Here is a 19,187-nt window from a genome sequence, read left to right on the forward strand (position 1 = left end):
ATCTATTCTGGAACATGAAGATAGACGACGTCGGGTGGTTCTCTGCCATTATCACAGTCTCGGAGGATCCCGACGAACATATTATCTTCTACCCTCACTCCACGGGTATTCGGGAGTCAAGGAATTGAGTTGGAGCTTCAGCTAGCCGACAGGTTAGTTTTTCCATTATATTTTTTCCCTGACTCCGTGGGTATTCGGGAGTCAAGGGATCGAGACCAACCCTCAATCGGTTGGCACGGCTCCTCAATCAGGTACGCTACGGGCTCTGCTCCCTTTTTACGATTATAGGATCTGCTATACACCCTGATAAGAGAGTAAGACCCTAGTTCCTTATCAAAGACTAGGGTCTTCGATCTTTGATCGGACACTAGGGGCTCAGCTCCCCGATCATACATTAGGGGCCCAGCTCCTCGATCAGACACTAGGGACACAGCTTCCTGTTAGAGTGTATACTGAAAGCCTAAGCTTTTGTAAACATTTATTTTAAATAAAGAATCACATTTGGTCAAATTGTCTACATTTAGTTGTAGTTGTTCAATTAATTTATATTGTAGATAACATAGTATGTGGTGCCACATACAGAAGATGATGTTATCAGTACCTTATAAATTATAAACAGTAGCTCACGACCACAATGGAAAGGAACAAACCATTGGAAGGTCGTAGTGTAATTAGGAATTAGTTTATCTTGACTATATAATTACACTAGTACACTTAGAGTGTATTGAGCAGGATCATTAGAAGTCGTTTCTTTTATACTGACTTTATAGAGGAACAAAGACCTCAGTTATTATGGAAGTGTGTGCTCCTAATCCTAATATAATAACAAGCACATATATTTGATATTTATTTCTTTAATTTATCAATGGGTGAGATTTAGTTCGATAAATCAATAAGCCCGATAAGTTGGGAAATGATATCACTTATAATGTGTGTTGTTGATTATAGAAGGAAACTGTGTCCTAGAAATCTAGGTTGATAATGTCCCCAAGATGAGCTCATAAGGATTGTCATGTTAAACCCTGCAGGTGGACTCAGTCCGACATGATGATAAGGTTGAGTGGTACTATTCTTGGATTAAGATATTAATTAAATGAGTTGTCAGTAACTCACTTAATTAGTGGACATTCGACATCTTAAACACAGGGAGACTAACACGCTCATAATAAGAAGGAGCCCAAAAATGTAATTTGGGATTGGCGCGGTAGTTCAATAATAGTTCTCTAGTGGAATGAATTATTATTGATAAAATTAAGTTGTGTGTTCGGGGCGAACACGGGATGCTTAATTTTATCGGGAGACCAAAATCAATTCCTCCTCTCGGTCCCTATCGTAGCCTCTTATTTATAGAGTACTATACCCACCTTCGTACCCATGATGTAGGGGCCGGCCAAGCTAGCTTGTGGTTCAAGCTAGGGCCGGCCAAGCCTTGGTTCATGGGTGGCCGGCCCTAGCTTGAACCCAAGCTTAGGTGGCCGGCCCCCATTAAATTTAAAAGAATTTTAATTTTAAATTTTTCTTATGTGAAAAATATAATTTATTGGAGAGATTTAAAATTAAAATATCTCTTTTAAAAGGATCTACAAAAGATTAAAGAAAGAGATTAGATCTCTTTCCTTATTTGTAGATTGGAAAGATATTTTATTTTTCTTCTTTATAAATTATTCACATGTAGAAAAATTAAAATTATAGAAATTTCTTTTTATCAACCATGAAGGGATTTTAAAGGGAAATTTTATTTTTTAAAATTTCCGAAGACAAATAAGGAATTTTAATTGTTGATTGAAATTGTCTTGTTTGCTCTTGTTGATGTGGTCGGCCAAGACATAATTGATTAGGAAATTTTATTTAATTTTTCTTAATTAATTGTTGTCAAGGAAAGTTAAGGAAATTTTATTATAATTAAATTTCCTTATTTACCAAAGCTAAGGAATATAAAAGAGGGGGTTGGGGTGCCTTCATGAGACACAACCTCTATTATTCTCTCCCTCTTTTTCCTTGGTGTTGTGGCCGGCCATCCTCTCTCCCTCTCTTCCTCTTTGTGGTGGCCGAAACTCTTCCTTGCTTGGAGCTTTTGTGGTGGTCGGATACTACTTGGAGAAGAAGAAGAAAAAGGAGAGAAAGTTTGCATCCCTTGGAGCTTAGTTGGTGGAAAAAGTTCTTCATCCTTGGATTTTGGTGCTTGGCCGAAACTTGAAGGAAGAAGAAGGTGCTAGGTGGTCCTCATCTTGGAAGATCGTTGCCCACATAACGTCCGAGGTTAGAAGAGGAATACGGTAGAAGATCAAGAGGTCTTTCTAAAAGGTATAACTAGTATTTTTCCTTTCCGCATCATACTAGTTATTTTTGGAAATAATACCAAATACAAGAGGCATGCGATTCTAGTATTTCGAATTTATTTTCAATGTTGTGTTCTTTTATTTTTCTTTTTCCTTGTGATTTGATTGTTCTTTTCGGTTGACTTAAAGTTATTTAAGGAAATTAAATATTAGCTTTCCTTAAAAGGCTTTGTCTAGTCGGTGGTGGTTGCTCCCATATCCAAGAAAGTCATGTGCCTCGCCACGTCAGAACTGGAAGCCAATTTTGGAAATTAATATTTAGTAGAATTAATAACCTAGGTGATTTCGATCGAAAGTGTTAAGTTCCGCAGGAGATCCAAGTCTAAACCTAAAAGAACAAATAGATTAAACTTTGGATCAAACGTGTTAAGTTCCGCAGGCGATCCAAATTTAATTTAAAAGAACACATGGTAGCTAGGAAAAGGTTCAGACCTTTGTACAAAATTTTTGTACAGTGGAACCATTAGGTTTTCTGAGTAGCAACCAACACTTCCCAATCAGTGACACAGTATAGCTTTCCGATCAGGATCTAGGTGCCTCGGTCTTTGATTACAGGCTAGGAACCTTACTCTCCGATCAGGGACAAGGAGCCCAGCTCCCCGATCATTTGTGTTATAGGCTCTGCACCCTTCACCATGGGGCTCTGCACCCTTCACCATGGGGCTCTGCATCCGCTCACTGCTATAGGCTCTGCACCCTTCACCTTGGGGCTCTGCATCCTCTGGCTGTTATAGGCTCTGCACCCTTCACCATAGGGCTCTACATCCTCTTACTGCTATAGGCATGACGTACACTCTATTACTACTATATGCTCTGCATCCAACACCTATTTTGCATCCTCTTACATCTACAGGCCCTGCTCCCTTTACCCACGGTGCTCTACTTCCTTTTACTGATACGGACTCTGCTCCCTTATATTGCCAAGAGCTTCACTCCCTTTGACAGTCAGGGTTCAGAATACTATCTTCTTTCCTTGCTCCACGGGTATTCGGGAGTTGAGAGACCGAGACAGATCCTCGGTCGGTCGACACCACTTTGCGATCAGTTATGACAAAGGCTTTGCTCCCTCATATTGCTATAGGCTCCGCATCTATGGACTTCAGGGCTTAACCTCCCCCGTTCGGGGTCAAGTGGTCTTCACTGGTCTCAGACCAGCCTATCAGATCCCTTATATCCCCCGTTCGGGGTCGAGCGATCTTCACTGGTTTTAGACCAGCCTATCGGATCCCTTATCTCCCCCATTCGGGGTCGAGTGGTCTTCACTGGTTTCAGACCAACCTATCAGATCCCTTATCTCCCCCGTTTGGGGTCGATCGGTCTTCACTGGTCTCGGACCAGCTTATCAGATCTCTTATCTCCCACATTCAGGGTTGAGGTATCGCCATCGGTCTCGGACCAGAGTATCACCCCTGGTCTCAGATCAGAGTATCATTAACGATCTCTCAGTTGGGCCTCCAGACCAATTCTCGGCCAGGCTTCCAGACCAATTCTCGGTCGGATTTCCAGACCAATTCTCGGTCAGGCTTCCTGACCATTTCTTGGCCGGGCTTCCAGATTGCTTCTTAGTCAGACCTCTAGATTGCTTCCTGGTCAAGTCTCCAAATTAAGTCCTGGTCAGATCTTCAGATCAAGTCCTGGTCAGGTCTCCAGATCAAGTCCTGGTCAGACCTCCAGATCAAGTCCTGGTCAGACCTCCAGATCAATTCCTGGTCAGGTCTCTAGATCAATTCCTGGTCAGGTCTCCAGATCAAGTCCTGGTCAGACCTCCAGATCAAGTCCTGGTCAGACCTCCAGAACAATTCCTGGTCAGGTCTCTAGATCAAGTACTGGTTAGGCCTCTAGATCACTTCTCGGTCACGACTCCAGACTCTCGCCCCAGCGCGAGTTATAAGTGAGCATGCTCTCACGCCTCCAAACTCTTGTCCCAGCGCGAGTTATAAGTGAGCATACTCTCACGCTTCCAGACTCTCACCCCAGCGCGAGTTATAAGTGAGCATGCTCTCACGCCTCCAGACTCTCGCCCCAGCGCGAGTTATAAGTGAGCATGCTCTCACGCTTCCAGACTCTCGCCCCAATACGAGTTATAAGTGAACTTTCTCTCACGACCAACGACCTCTCGATCGGGACTCTAGACTCTCGCCCTAGCGCGAGTTATAAGTGAGCATGCTCTCACACCTCCAGACACTCGCCCTAGCGCAAGTTATAAGTGAGCATGCTCTCACGCCTCCAGACTCTCGCCCGAGTGCGAGTTATAACTGAGCTTGCTCTCACGATCAACGACCTCTCAGTCAAGACTCCAGACTCTCGCCCCAGCGCAAGTTATAAGTGAGCATGGTCTCACGCCTCTAGACTCTCACCCCAGCGTGAGTTATAAGTGAGCATGCTCTCACGCTTCCAGACTCTCGCCCTAATGTAAGTTATAAGCAAGCATGCTATCGCGACCAACGACCTCCCGATCACGCTCTCACGCTCAACTACTAGTCGGTCGGGTTACTCTCTAGTCAGGGGCTCACCTCACTCGTCACTTTGCTCGGCACTCATCACACTTGCTTCACTTGCCGCTCTACTCGGCACTCTCCATTCACGTTTTCGCTCACCACTATTGCTCGGTCGGCACTCACTGCTCACTCGCCTCTCTGCCCGACACTCACCATGCTCGCCTCACTCGTCGCTTTGCCGACACTCATCACACTCGCTCCATTCGTCGCTCTGACCGACACATCGTTCGCGACTTGTCGCTCTGCTCGGCACCCACCATTCTCATCTCAATCACCGCTATGCCCGACACTCACCGCTCTTGCCTCCCTTGCCGCTTTGCCCAAAACTCGTCCCTCGTATCTCACTCATCTCTTTGCCCCGCATTTGCTGCTCGGTCGATACTCGCTTTCCTCCTAGATTGACAATTGCATAACCGCCTGATTGTTCTGCTCCCGTTCGTGCTCCATCCACAGGCGCTGATTGCGTTCGCGTCTGATCCACAGGCTTTGCTCTCAATCGCTTTCAGTCTCTTGGGATCCGCGCCCGACTCAGCTCACAAAGCCTTTGCTCCCATTTGTGCTCGATCCACAGGCTCTGCTCCCATTCTCATTTAGTCTCAGGTTCCGTGTCTATCCAGCGCACAGGCTTCGCGCCCACTTGACATTCTTTTGATCACCTGGTTGACCTTCTCTTAGTCGATCGATTAGTATTGCTTGGCTATCTGCTCGGTCGTTCGCTTTGTATTGGTCGCCATTTTTCTCGTTCGCGCCCATGGCTTTGCTTGTCCATCATTCTCTCTATTGCTCGGTCGCGATTTATTGTCGCTTGGTCAACATTTTCTCGATCATGCACTCGGCTTCGCCCACCCATTCTCATTCTGTCCGAACGACATTATCTATGTTGCCTGGTTGGCATTTTCTTGGTCGCACGCTCGACATCGCTCACCCATTCTCATCTCGTCCGAGCGGCATTATCTCTGTTTCTCAGTCGACATTTTCTCGGTCACGCGTTTGACATCGATTTCCTATCGTCTTTCCACCCGCTCTGCATTTTTCCTATTGACTGGTCAGGATTTTTCGATTTCCTGATCGTGTTTTATGGTCACCCGGTCGACATTTTTTAGTTGCCCGACCATGGTTTGTTGTCGGTCGGTCGACATTTCATCGGTCACGCGCTCGACTCCGTCCACATATCATCTTTCCACTCGCTCTGCATTTCCCCTATTTCCTGGTCGTTATTTTTCGATTTCCTGATCGTGCTTACGGTCACCCGGTCGACATTTTTTAGTTGCCCGACCACGGTTTGTTGTCGCTCGGTTGACATTTCCTCAGTCACGCGCTCGACACTGCCCACCTATCATCTTTCCACCCGTTCTGTATTTTCCCTATTACCTGGTTGATATTTTTCGATTTCCTGATCGAGTTTTACGGTCACCCAGTCGACATTTTTTAGTTGCCCGACCAAGGTTTGTGGTCGCTCGGTCGATATTTCCTCGGTCATGCGCTCGACACCGTCCGCCTATCATCTTTCCACCTGTTCAGCACGTCCCCTATCGCCCTCTCAGCATTCGCTCTATTGCTTGGCTTAGCATCGCATGACTGTCTGCTCGATATCGCTCGATCTCCCGCTCAGCATCCGATCGATCGCTTGCTCGACATACGCTCGGTACAATTTTTTGTCGCTCACTCAGTATTACTTCAGTCACTTACTCGCCACCGTCATAGCTACTCGTCCGACACTATACAACAAGCCCAACAATCTGACTCTGCATTCAAAAGGGATTTTGCTTTTCATTTGGCTGGGTGTAGTCAGTCGGACTTGCGCCTCCTTCGACTAGACTTGAAGGGAAAACTTGTGATGTGGATATATCCAGAGAGCTTAGAGGAAATTAGGAAAAAGAGGAGGGGCAATTTGGTCTTTTTACATGTGGATGGTTTTGGGATTATTTTTTTTTGTGGCACTGTTCATCACATTGATGAGGGTCTTTTTTCTGCATTTTTTAGTCTGCCGCCAAGAGAGGGGGGGGGCAACCTCTTTCCCTCACATTAAGCTACTCGTCAGCGCCGGCTGCCACGCCTCTTCTTCTCCTCCTAGCGCCATCGACACGAATAGGGGGACTTGGTGGTTTTTTTTGGGCCGCCAACAGGAACCAAAAGAAGGGTCTTCTTCCTGCCTCTCACAATCCTCACCGGCGCCGACGCCAGCCGCCACCTCATCTTCTCTCCCTCTCTCTTTCTTTCATGACCAGACCACATCTCAAGCTTGGAGGAGGTTTTTCCTTTTGTGTCAGCCTTCGCTGCCACTAGAGGAGGGGGAGCTTCTTTGGCCGCCTCATGTCGGGGAATGCCACCTCCACCTCCGCCTGAGTCCACTATCTGACACTGGCCATCGCTCCTCTCCCTCTCCTCCTCGCAACGATACCAACGAACAGACTCCCAGCCGCTCCTCTTCTTTTCCTGCTCTCGTCGGAGCCGCATCCGAGCCACCCCTATTCTCCCCCTTTGCATGCCATAGCTTTCCTCTTCCTCGTTCCCTTCCTCGCACGCCCTCAAAAGCACCGGCAACACCCTTCGTCATCTCCTCCACTGTGCTGACCTCCATCGGCCGCTGCCACGAGTCAGGCCATTGCCATGCTTGCCACTTCCCTCTCCCTTGGCACACCGACGCCCACAGCTGCCGGTCGCCGCCTTTCAGACCGTTGGACAGCCAAGCGCTGCCTCACCAGCGGTCTCCTCCAGGACGCCGCAGCGCTGCCACTCTTATCACCTCGTCTTATTCCACCTCCGAACCATCCACATTGTCGTATGCCTTCGATGGGGGTCAGGCTTCCGGACCCTCGCCGCCAATGGACATCGATCTGATCATGCTCCATCTTTGCTGAGTTCCGGCCTTCGAGCCGAGTCTACATTCTGATCCTCGCATTGTTGTCTTATTTGGGTGTGTCCATTGTACCCCGACCTGCGTGCCGATTTCATATCTCGACCCGCGGGCTGATATTGTATCTCGATCTACGCGTCGATGTCTTATCTCATCCTATACGCTGATGTCAAAACTCGACTTGCGTGCCGAGGTTTCATCAGATTTTATGCCACTGCGTCTGGCTCCTCGTCGTTAGATCCATCTCTTCATCCGGCTCGGTGTCATCTGCTATTCCAGATCACAACCACTCGAGTAGCATCCCATCCGAGAGCGCCCCCTTGGGCCAGGGTACGTTTTCTGTACTCGCCCATCATTTATTTCACTATTGTATTATTAGCATGTTACTCATATATTCATTGGATCTGCCTCGAGCCTCGGGGTTTCAGGGACGGGGGGCAACTTGATCACTAGCTGCAAGTAGCGTTGACCAGAGGACTTCTGACGACTTGATCAATATAGAAGACATCTCAGCATACCCCCTCCCTCCGGGACATCGCGATTGGGTCAACATTCCATCCACTCACCCGGCGGTTTGTTTGACTCAGATTCTGGACAAGATCAACGTCAGTGCCGAGCTAGGGAAGGGGTCCCCGGCGTTAGCCCTCCAACGTTCAAGTCAGTCACCAGCGATGAAGTATAAGGTGGAGCAATAAGAAGACTGTAGCGCAAACAATTAATATCGCATGTATTGTGTACCTCCACCGATGCTTGGACCCCCCTTATATAGAGCTCCTGTAGTGCGCGTGCACGCTCCCCAAAACAAGCATGCTTCCCCAAGTTTTCCCTGAAAAGATTTGTTAGTAAAGTATCTCTGACACAGTACCTTAACCGACGAGCATATCTCTGAAGTGACAGTGGAAGTTTTCGCCGTACGATCTTCTAGTTGTCCATGCCTAGTGTCAGCGGCACTAACTCCCAAAAGGATGTCGTTGGATACCAGAGAGAGTATGCTGCTAGGCCAAGCGGGTTGGCCACTTGGCAGGTTCCCTCGATGTTCCTTGTGTCTCGCCCACTCAGCCGGAGATCCAATGTGCCAATGCCGAGTCCTGCCGCTTGGCCGAGCGGGGTAGCCGTGTTAGAGTGTATACTAAAAGCCTAACTTTTGTAAATATTTATTTGTTGAAATAAAAGAATCACATTGGTCAATATCTGTATTTATTTGTTAAATGTAATTGTTCAATTAATTTATATAGTAGATAACATGGAGTGTGGTGTCACACTCAGAAGATCATGTTATCGGTTCTCTATAAATTATAAATAGTTGCTCACGACAAAAATGGAAAGGAACAAACCATCAGAATAGTCGTAGTGTAATCAAGTATTAGTTTATCTTGACTAATAAATTACACTGATACACTTTAAGTGTATTGAGTAGGACCATTTAGGTAAGTTCTTTTTGTACTGACTTAGTAAAAGAACTAGACCTTAGTTATTATAGAAGTGTGTGCTCTTAATCCTAATATAATAACAAACATGTATATTTAATATTTATTTCTTTGACTTATCAAAGGGTGAGGTTTAGCTCGATAAATCAATATGCCCGATAAGTTAAGAAATGATATTACTTATAGTGTGTGTTGTTGATTATAGAAGGAATCTGTGTCCTAGTTATCTAAGTTGAGAATGTCCCCAAGAGGAGCTCATAAGAATTTCCATGTTAAACCCTGTAGGTGGACCTAGTCCGACATGACAATGAAGTTGAGTGGTACTACTCTTAGAGCTAGATATTAATTAAGTGAGTTGTCAGTAATTTACTTAATTAGTGGACATTTGTAATCTTAAACACAGGGAGACTAACACACTCATGATAAGAAGGAGCCTATAATGTAATTTGGGATTGGTGCGGTAGTGCGGTAATAACTCTCTAGTGGAATGAGTTATTATCGATGAAACTGAGTTGTATGTTCGGGGCGAACACGGGATACTCAAACTCATCGGAAGGACAAAACAAATTTCTCCTCTAGGTCCCTATCGTAGCATCATTAAAGCCTCAAGTCCATCCAAAGAAAGACCCGTCTTGGTGTCTAAGAAGGGGGTCGGCCCATTGCTTGGTGACCAAGCAATGGCCGGCCACATCTCCTTTTAATAGGGCCGACCCTATTGCTTGGTGACCAAGCATGTAGGGGCCGACCACAATTATTTCAAATAGGAGGGGTGTTTTGAATTTTTAAAATCTTCTCATTGTAGAAAATTATAAGTTTTAAAAGAGATATTTTAATTTTTAAAAAAACTTTTCTTATTTGAATTAGGCCACATGTTTTAATAGAGAGTTTTAAAAGTTTTAAAACTTTCCTTTTTTAACCATCCTCATGGTTTAAGAAAAAAAGGGAGATAAGTTTTAAAATTAAAATTTTCTATCATCATGTTAAAAAAGGAAATTTTGTTAAAGAAGTTTTAAATTTTAAAACATAGTTTTAATTTTTATAACTTTCCTTTTTTAACTCCTACTTTAGGAAAGAGAGCTTGTAAATTTTATAAGAGGATTTCTTCTTGTAAAATTTTAAAAAAATTATATTTCCTTTATTCCCTTGATAAAATAAATTAAAACTATCAAATTAAAATAATAAAATAAATTAAAATCATCACTAAATCAAATTTGGTGATTGATTCAATCAAGAGGAAAGAAAAGGAAAAATAAAAGGGAAAAGAAAAAACTCTTGGATGATTTTATTTTTTGTAAAAAGTTTTTCCTTATTTGCCTTGGGCAAGTAATATAAAAGAAGGGGTGAGGGAGCTTCATGAGACACAATTCTTATTCTCTTGCTTGGAGATCATCAAGTGGTCGGCCCTCCCTCTCTTCTCTCTTTTCCCTTTTGCTCTCTTCTCCTTGGTGGTGTTGGTGGCCGAATTTTAGAAGAAGAGGAGGAGCTCTTTTGGATGGTGTTCATCTTGGAGGATCGTCACCCACACGACGTCTAAGGCGAGGCGAGGAATACGGCAGAAGATCTCGAGGTCATTAGCTTACAAAGAGAAGGTATAACTAGTATTTTTCTTCCGCATCATGCTAGTTATTTTCTTTGTAAGAATTCTAAATACAAGAGGCAATTAGATCTAGTTTTTCGAATAAGTTTTTTGAGTTTGTGTTTTCTTCTTTTTTGAATTTGTGATTCTATTATTCCTTTTGGTTAACCTAGAGTTATTTAAGGAAATAAATATTAGCTTTCCTTAAAAGGCTTTGCCTAGGCGGTGGTGGTTGCTCCCATATCCAAGAAGGCCATGTGCCTCGCCATGCAGTCCTGGAAGCCAATTTTGGAAATTAATATTTATGAAATTAATAACTTAGGTAGATTTGAATAAATAGTGTTAAGTTCCGCTTGCGATTCAAATCTAAACCATTAAGAACAGATAAGTTAAATTTGGAATCAATGATGTTAAGTTCTGTCTGCGATTCCTAATTTAACTTCTAAAGAACACAATAGGTTATTTAAGAAAAGGTTCGACACTTATACAAAAATTTTTGTACAGTGGAACCGGTACGTTTTCCTAGGACTAACCAACAAGCCGCTGGCCAAAGTTCCGCTATGTCAATGCCAAGTCCTACTCCGCTCGGACCGGCTTCTGCACATCATTTTCTCCTTCATCTGATGTCCCTTACTTCGGCGCACATCCGACTCAGAGGAGGGGCTAGATCAGGCAGATCGGGGCATCTCCGCCCTGACCGAATGATGCTAATTGAGTGTTGATCGCCTTGACTTTGATCTCCACCATAGCAACTACCCTCTGCAGGGTAGGACCCCTCCTTACCACCGCATCACATGTCTCCCTCTCAAGTCTAGTCAAAGGAGGCTGCAAGTCCGACTGACTGGATAATTATCTGTGAAACGTGCCATCCGATTGACTTTGTCACTCATGTTGAGATGTATACTATAAGCCTAGCTTTTGTATGAACATCTATTTTTAAATATTTTATAATGAGAATCACTTTGGTCAAATATTTGTATTTTATATTTATATATATGTCAATGCAGTTGTCCATTTAATTTATATTGTAGACAACATGGTGTGTGGTGCCACATAGAAGATCATGTTATCGGTTCCATATAAATTATAAATAGTAGCTCACAACCAAGATGGATTGGGGCAAACCATTTGAACGGTTATAGTGTAATTTGGTATTAGTCTGTCTTAACTATAAAATTACACTAGTACACTATGTGTGTATTGAGCAGGACCTTTTGAAGTTGTTTGATTTGTACTGACTACATAAAAGAACAGAACCTATGTTATTATGGATGTGCGTCCTCTTAATCCTTATATAATAACAAGCACATATACTTAGTTTTTTTTAACTTATCAATGGATGAGATTTATTCGTTAAATCAATAGGTTCGATGAGTTGGGAAATAATACTGTTTATATGGTGTGTTGTTTATTATAGAAGGAATCTGTGTCCTAATTATTTAGGTTGATGATGTCCCCTTGAGGAACCCATAAGGATTATCATGTAAACCATGCAGGTGGACTTAGTCTAGCATGATAATAAAGTTGAGTGGTACTACTCTTGGAATCAGATGTTAATTAATTGAGTTGTCAGTAACTCATTTAATTAACGGACATACGATATCTTAAACACAGGGAGATTAACGTACTCATGATAACAAGGAGCATATATTGTAATATGAGATTGGTGCGGTAGTTCAATAATGACCCTTTAGTGATATGAGTTATTATTGATGAACTTGAGTTAAGTGTTCAGGCCAAACATAGGAAGCCCAAGCCCATCAGGAGGCCTAAACCAATTCCTTCTCTAGGTCTCTGTTGTAGCCTCTATATAAAGGCTCGCATCTACCCATCCAACTTGGTTTTGGTTTTGGTTTTTCATACCTTCCTAGGGCCGGCAGCAAGGGCTATAAAAAGGAGTAGGTGGTGCCCCAAAAACCTAATTCCACAATTCTCTCCTCCTCCTTGGTGGCCAACGCCTCCTCCTCCTTGGTGGTCGGCGCCTCCTCCTCCTTGGTAGCCGGCACCTCCTCCTCTACTCCTTGGTGGCCGGCAGTTTTGGAAAGAAGCGAAGGGAAGGGTATTTGTTGTCTTGGTAGATCATCGTCCACACGACGTCTAAGAAGAGGAGAGGAATACAGCAGAAGATCAAGAGGTCTTTAGCTATAAAAGAAGGGTACAACTAGTTCTTTGATTCCGCTGCGTAATTAGTTTAGTTTTCTTTGTATCGATTTTGAATACCAATACAAGAGGCTAGCGATCTTGTACTTTGATCAAGGTGTGCTTTGATCCAACAAGAACTTGCTTGATTGATCAAACACATGTCTGATCGAACATGCGGGTTGCTAGGAAAAGTTCTGTACTTGTACAAATTTTGTACAAGAAAATTTAAACAAAATGGAATTCCAGCGCCTTCAAGTGGTATCAGAGCATGTTTTCTGATTTTGTGTGATTGGTTTTCGGTTAAATTATGCACTGCTCATATATAAGTTTAGGCAGGATAATAGTAGGATGTGCAAGAAATATTAACTCTGTGGTTGCAGGCATCTTAAATATAACTATTATGGCTTTTTGTGTTTGTGTATGATTTGAACCCTCGTGCATGTTGAGGTTGTTTTATGTGCATGATTGTAATAATGAAATGCAGTCGGTCGCTGTATTATTATTTTTTATATTCTGTTTGATCTAGATTACATGTAAATTTCTTTGTGGAATATATGATCGATAAATGTAAATTTTATTTTATTTTTGTTACGGCTTGTATCCTTGCTATGCGTGGTGCTATTTTGAGGACCGGAGGCGCGGCGAAGAAGGAAGCAAGATAAACGCGACGGCTTGATCCATTGGCGGCATATTATAGGACAGCGTTGGATGAAGTCATAATAATTGGAAATTTTATTTTCATATTTATTGCCTTTATATGCTGTTTTTATGTGTTGTGATGCTGTTTTTATGTGCTGTGATGTTTGTGCATGTTAAAATTCCTCAATTTAAATAACTAAGTAAGAGAGAGATTATTTAAATAAATTCCATCGTCTCCATTACTGGTTTGTAAGTGATGCATTCAAACTTGCGCGTTGGCTTTAAGTGCCTTCCTCCATATCGGATGAGTTTATTTATGGATCACTATATCAAACTTCCTGTATGGATGATTATAGGAAATTATTTAGGTATGTGTGATCTTCTCCATCTGAAGGGGCACAATCCTAATTAATGGACTAAGTATCAAGTAATGATATATACTTAGGCGCATTTAATAGTATCCTCCCCATCGGAGTCACTGCTATTATTTGTGTGACCGAAGAAGATGAACCAACAATTAATTTTATTTGTCATAAAGTTAGGTTGATAAGATAATAAAATTAATGGATAAACCTCCTCTTACAAATGTTTGAATTAGTATACGTCTACACTATCGTGGCATACGAAATTCACGGTGTTTTGAGATGTTAGTGAATTTAAGTTATATTGTTTGAGGAATCGATATTATTTTATGTAACGACCACCCTTCTTACTACTACTACTACCTAAGAGTGACCGTTACTTAACTACTAACTCTACTTAACCGGTATGATTAAAAATCACATGGAAACCCTACCGAAAAATTTCGACAGAATCTCCCCTGTACCGGTGACCATTTTCAACAATACATGCAATATATACTCAGCCACAAGCGGCTAGAACACATATCAATCAACCACGCAGTATAATAAATCCAAAATAAAGAAAACAATACCACAACTCATCACACCATATCACAATTCATCTACTATGTCCTAATCACATCAAAATATCATGTACTATCTCAAATACTTCTAACATAGCAGAAGACAATAGAAACTAAAGGAAAACTTCTTTCTTAGTCCCAAGGCTTCCATAGTCCTGGCATCACACACCCTTCGAACACCTCCTTGTCTCCTTCCTTTCTATATCTTTTCCTTTCCTGTATCTGCAGTAAGAGGAAGTGCAATCTATAAGCAAAATTTGCTTAGTAAGCATTATCTAACTCACAAAAACACGAATATGCATGTATATAGGAAAAACTAGAAACTATATGCTCTAAAAGAAAATAAAGCATAAACATAACTACTCATGTCAAACTAATAGCAAAGAAAAGCTAAGGAAACTACTCATGTAATTCCAATAACTAATCATGCTATACAAGGATAAAACTGCATACCAGTAGATAAAGCTAATCATGCTAAATATCAAATCAGGAAACAAACAAAACTAATACTGCATGCTAGAATTCAAAAGAACTAAACTTACTGATTCTAAGCATAAATGAAGCTTGTTTCATTTGTTTCAAAACTTATACTTTATTACTTTAAAATAATAATCAACTTCTCTTGGGCTCGGCATTGTACTAATTTGCGCGCATCCTTAATATGAGTCGAGGTAGCTAATCCCGAAACTACTAAGGTACTTCTAGGCGATCTTGTGCCTAGGGGCGATCTAGGAGCCCACCCAATGGACCTTGTGTCCGGTACATGTCATTTAAAAGTAAAATACTTAATTACTTCTTTAATTGCCTTGACATTTTAATAGATACTTTGTGTGCCAAAATCCCTAAAGTCTTGACTTTGGAATTTACTTAAGGTCTTGGCCTTTTTCTTTCTTTTCTTTATCTTTCTTATACTTTTCTTAAACTCAAAATACTGATAGGGTATTTTCCATATGCATCTATGAGTGAAACTAACTAGGTAACACACAAGCATGCATATTGAAGTAGCAAAGAAACCTAAATCTATACTTTGCCACAAACTAATCACCTCAAGCTAGTATACAAAAAGAAATCTAGAACCCTAATGCTTTAAAAGAAAGGTTGCTCATGTTATTCTAATAGCAAATGAGAAATACTGCTCGTGCTCTACTAAAAGCATAAATGGAAGCTGCATTTGCTAAAGAACTAAACTAAATCTGCACTTAATATTCTGCAGACAATACTTATACAAATCTGCTTATTAAAATCTGCATATTATACTTATAAAAATCTGCACAGCTCTTCCTAATAAAAATCTGCACTCTAAAGACTTAATCAAAGTTCACTATAATCTTTTAAAACTGCACTATGAGGAAATCTAAACTACATTAAAACTTCCAAATTGATTTCAATTATCTCAGTTTCCCCACTCATCTAATATCAACCACTGCTTTCTAAACTTTCTGTTTCATCATCAACATGATCTATTTATGATTAAAAGGATATTTACTCCAATTTTCCTTACTTTTTTTTTAAGTCCATTCCTACTTCAACCAATATGAATAAGTGATCTAACTAGAATTGTAAACTATGAATATTCAATCCAAATAACTTAAGTACACATTGAAAGAACATTTACTTAAGCATCATAAGTTCAGATTCTATTAAATCCATTCAATAGTCTAGGTGATCCTGAGATCCTCTAAAATAATCCTGCTCCTCTCTACTTGGTCTATCATTGCACAAACTAAAGTCATTCAACATCTCTCACTTTACATTAAAGAGATGACACCACCTACTTCATCTAAAAATAAACCAAAATCACTGCCAGATCAACCTCCAATTAGCCTAATAAACCAATACTTAATCAAAGTCATTCTATGTTCATTGCCTAATAGCAAAACAAAGGGAAACTAAAAACTTAAAGAAAAATCAAACTATATGCTTGGAATAAAAGAGTCTGAAATGTTTTCATGAAATCTGAAACTAACATGCTAAACTTAAAACTATAACTGTAGGTTAAAGGATCACTAACAAAGAATCTAATAGCATGTTAAACAATTGATAACAAAAAGGTCTAACTGGTTAGAACTTGAAACTCTATAAAACTTATACTTCTTATACTTTAAAATATTTATCTTTTTTTCTTCTTCAGACCTTGGTCTTTACTTTACTTATAACTTCTCATGAATCCCTAAAAGGATTAAGTAGAATACTATATGTACATATAGATTCTAGAGTTGCATAAAACAAGTTCAATTCATTAAGACTTGCTATGAACATAAGGAATTGCAACTAACTATACATGCTGTCCAATAACAAGGAAATCTAAGATTTGCATACATTAAAATAGACCATTCAAGCTCACTGATTTGCAAAGGTAATAAAACTGCAAAGCTAAAGAGAAGGTCGGTTGTCCATGCTTAATAACCTTTGCAAAAGAACTAAACTAAATGTTGACCTAAAGCTATTCATACTCATTAATTTACCAAAGAACCCCCATTTGTCACACTAACTATAAGGTTGTTCTGGCTTATGGAATTAATCTTCATGTTTCTACAAACACTTACAATGTACAAGCAATGCACAATTGCTACAACACTAGAACTGAATGCAAGGAATTAATCTTGCTGAATTGAACCTCAAGAAGTCAACTTGCTGAATTGAAACTTAAAGAATCAAACTTGAATAACTTTAAATCAGTAATTAAACCCAACTATATGCCAAATCCATTAAAACCCCTTCTTATCTTCCTTTAAAAACTCACTCCAATGAATCCAAAACTACACAAGATTAACTCACGATATAATAACAAAATAATTCCAGCAATTAGATACTACTTCACTTTAAAAGTCTACAACTATCAAATGGTATAGAATATCAAGCATGCTGTCCGGACTTTTCTCTATCTACATTCATATATGGCATAGGGTACTTAGTGAATATGAAATATGTTCATGCATAATAGAGTGTAGACTATATTTCTAATTGTTCCATATTTCCACATCTCCTAAGCAGAGTAGGCTTCACAAATCAATCTAACTGGTTACCAATAAAAAAAACCCAAAATCGGTACAATCTAAGCATCATGCTCGGAAACCAAAGAGAGGCAATTAAGCACTCATGCACTAAACTAAAATAAAAGAAACTAGATTAAGCTACTAGAGATCTAATTGAATCTTCCACATAACAAGACAAGCTCATTGAATTCCTTGGTCATCAAGTAAACTTACACTTCAAAACTGTACAAAAACAAAAGAGATAAACCAAACAGATTTGATCCTAAACCTTTGGAAAACTTTAGCTATTTAGTGATACGGAGATATCAAGGATTCACTCTACCATAATCTGTCCGAACCCTTATTGCATCAAGAGAAAACAAATTCAATCAAAATTTATGCCACTCCAGAAAGATCAACTCAACTTCTGTACTTAACCCGTATCCCATAACAGTTCAGGAACACAAAACCAATCGGAACCCCAAGAAAGCAAATCAACCTTAAAATTCAAAGCTCCACTGAACTCAAAACACCATTCAATCCTCCGAATAACTCCTCGATCAGGCACTTGATCAAACAGGTATCATGCAGAAATCTCCCAGCCTCAACAACATGAAAGAAATCAAATCCAAACTCGTTCTTAGCCATGTGAAAGCCATGAAAATCGTGAACAGAACCCCACTTGTAAATCCGAATCCCTCAACAAGACTTAAGCATAATACAAAGCTTTAAATATGAAAAACTAGGGTTCTATGGCTAACTCAATCTTTACAACTACAATAAGGGAGAAAGTCACGGTAAAACTCAAGAAAACAAGAAAACACCAAAGCAAAAATCGGAGCAACTCTTACCGCAGGTGAGTAGCAACTTACCTTGCCGTTCTTGAACTCACAGCCAGAAGAGAAAGCCTCTAGGGTTCGGAGAACTTGAAGATTCAACCTTTCCTTCGCGCTCACGGGCTCTCTTCGACGAGGAGACCTCGAATCGGTGAAGAACCCACGGAGAGAAGTGCTCGCCGGCCGCCGGAGACAAAGCCCTAGCTTCGTTTTCGCCCGAGGAGGATCGCTTGAAGAAGGGACACGGCGCCGTCGCGGGAGAGGAAGGAAGAGTTTCGGGAGAAAATTTTAGATTTTTTCCGAATAATACCTAGGTTTTTTTTTTATAACTAAGTATTCTATTAACTATTACCATATAAGTATATTTCCTACCTTTCCTAAATAGATTCGACGGCTGGATCATTTGGTTAGCCGTGTTTTGACCAGATCAAAGGTTGCTGGTTAGAACCTCGGCTTGGACATTTTTGTCAAAACTTCCTTCGTTTAGTAAAAATACCAAACGACCTCCAAAAATTGCATAAAAATACTCTAAAAATCTCTAGAATTTTTCTATAGCATTTAATAATATTTTTGAATTATTTTTGGGGCTGAAAAGGAGGAAATTTGGGTCGTTACAATTAACTGTAACCATTCATTGCCCCCACTTGGGTTACAAACTGGCGCTGCCCAGCTCGGGATTGTACCAATTTGTAACCCAAGCGGGGGCAATGAATGGTTACAGTTACAAATCTACAAAGGAATATACTTATGCTCAACTAATAGCTAATGGGTAACTTAAATCCTATTAGCAGAACAAAGGGAAACTAAAAGCTTACAGATAAATCTAACTTTATATATACTTGAAATAAAAGGCAGTTCGTTGCATAGATACGTCTCTCTTACAAATGTTTGAATTAGTATACGTCTACACTATCGTGGCATATGAAATTCACGGTGTTTTGAGATGTTAGTGAATTTAAGTTATATTGTTTGA

The sequence above is a fragment of the Zingiber officinale genome, chromosome 5A (genome assembly GCF_018446385.1).
Source record: "Zingiber officinale cultivar Zhangliang chromosome 5A, Zo_v1.1, whole genome shotgun sequence".
Classification (NCBI taxonomy): Eukaryota; Viridiplantae; Streptophyta; class Magnoliopsida; order Zingiberales; family Zingiberaceae; genus Zingiber; species Zingiber officinale.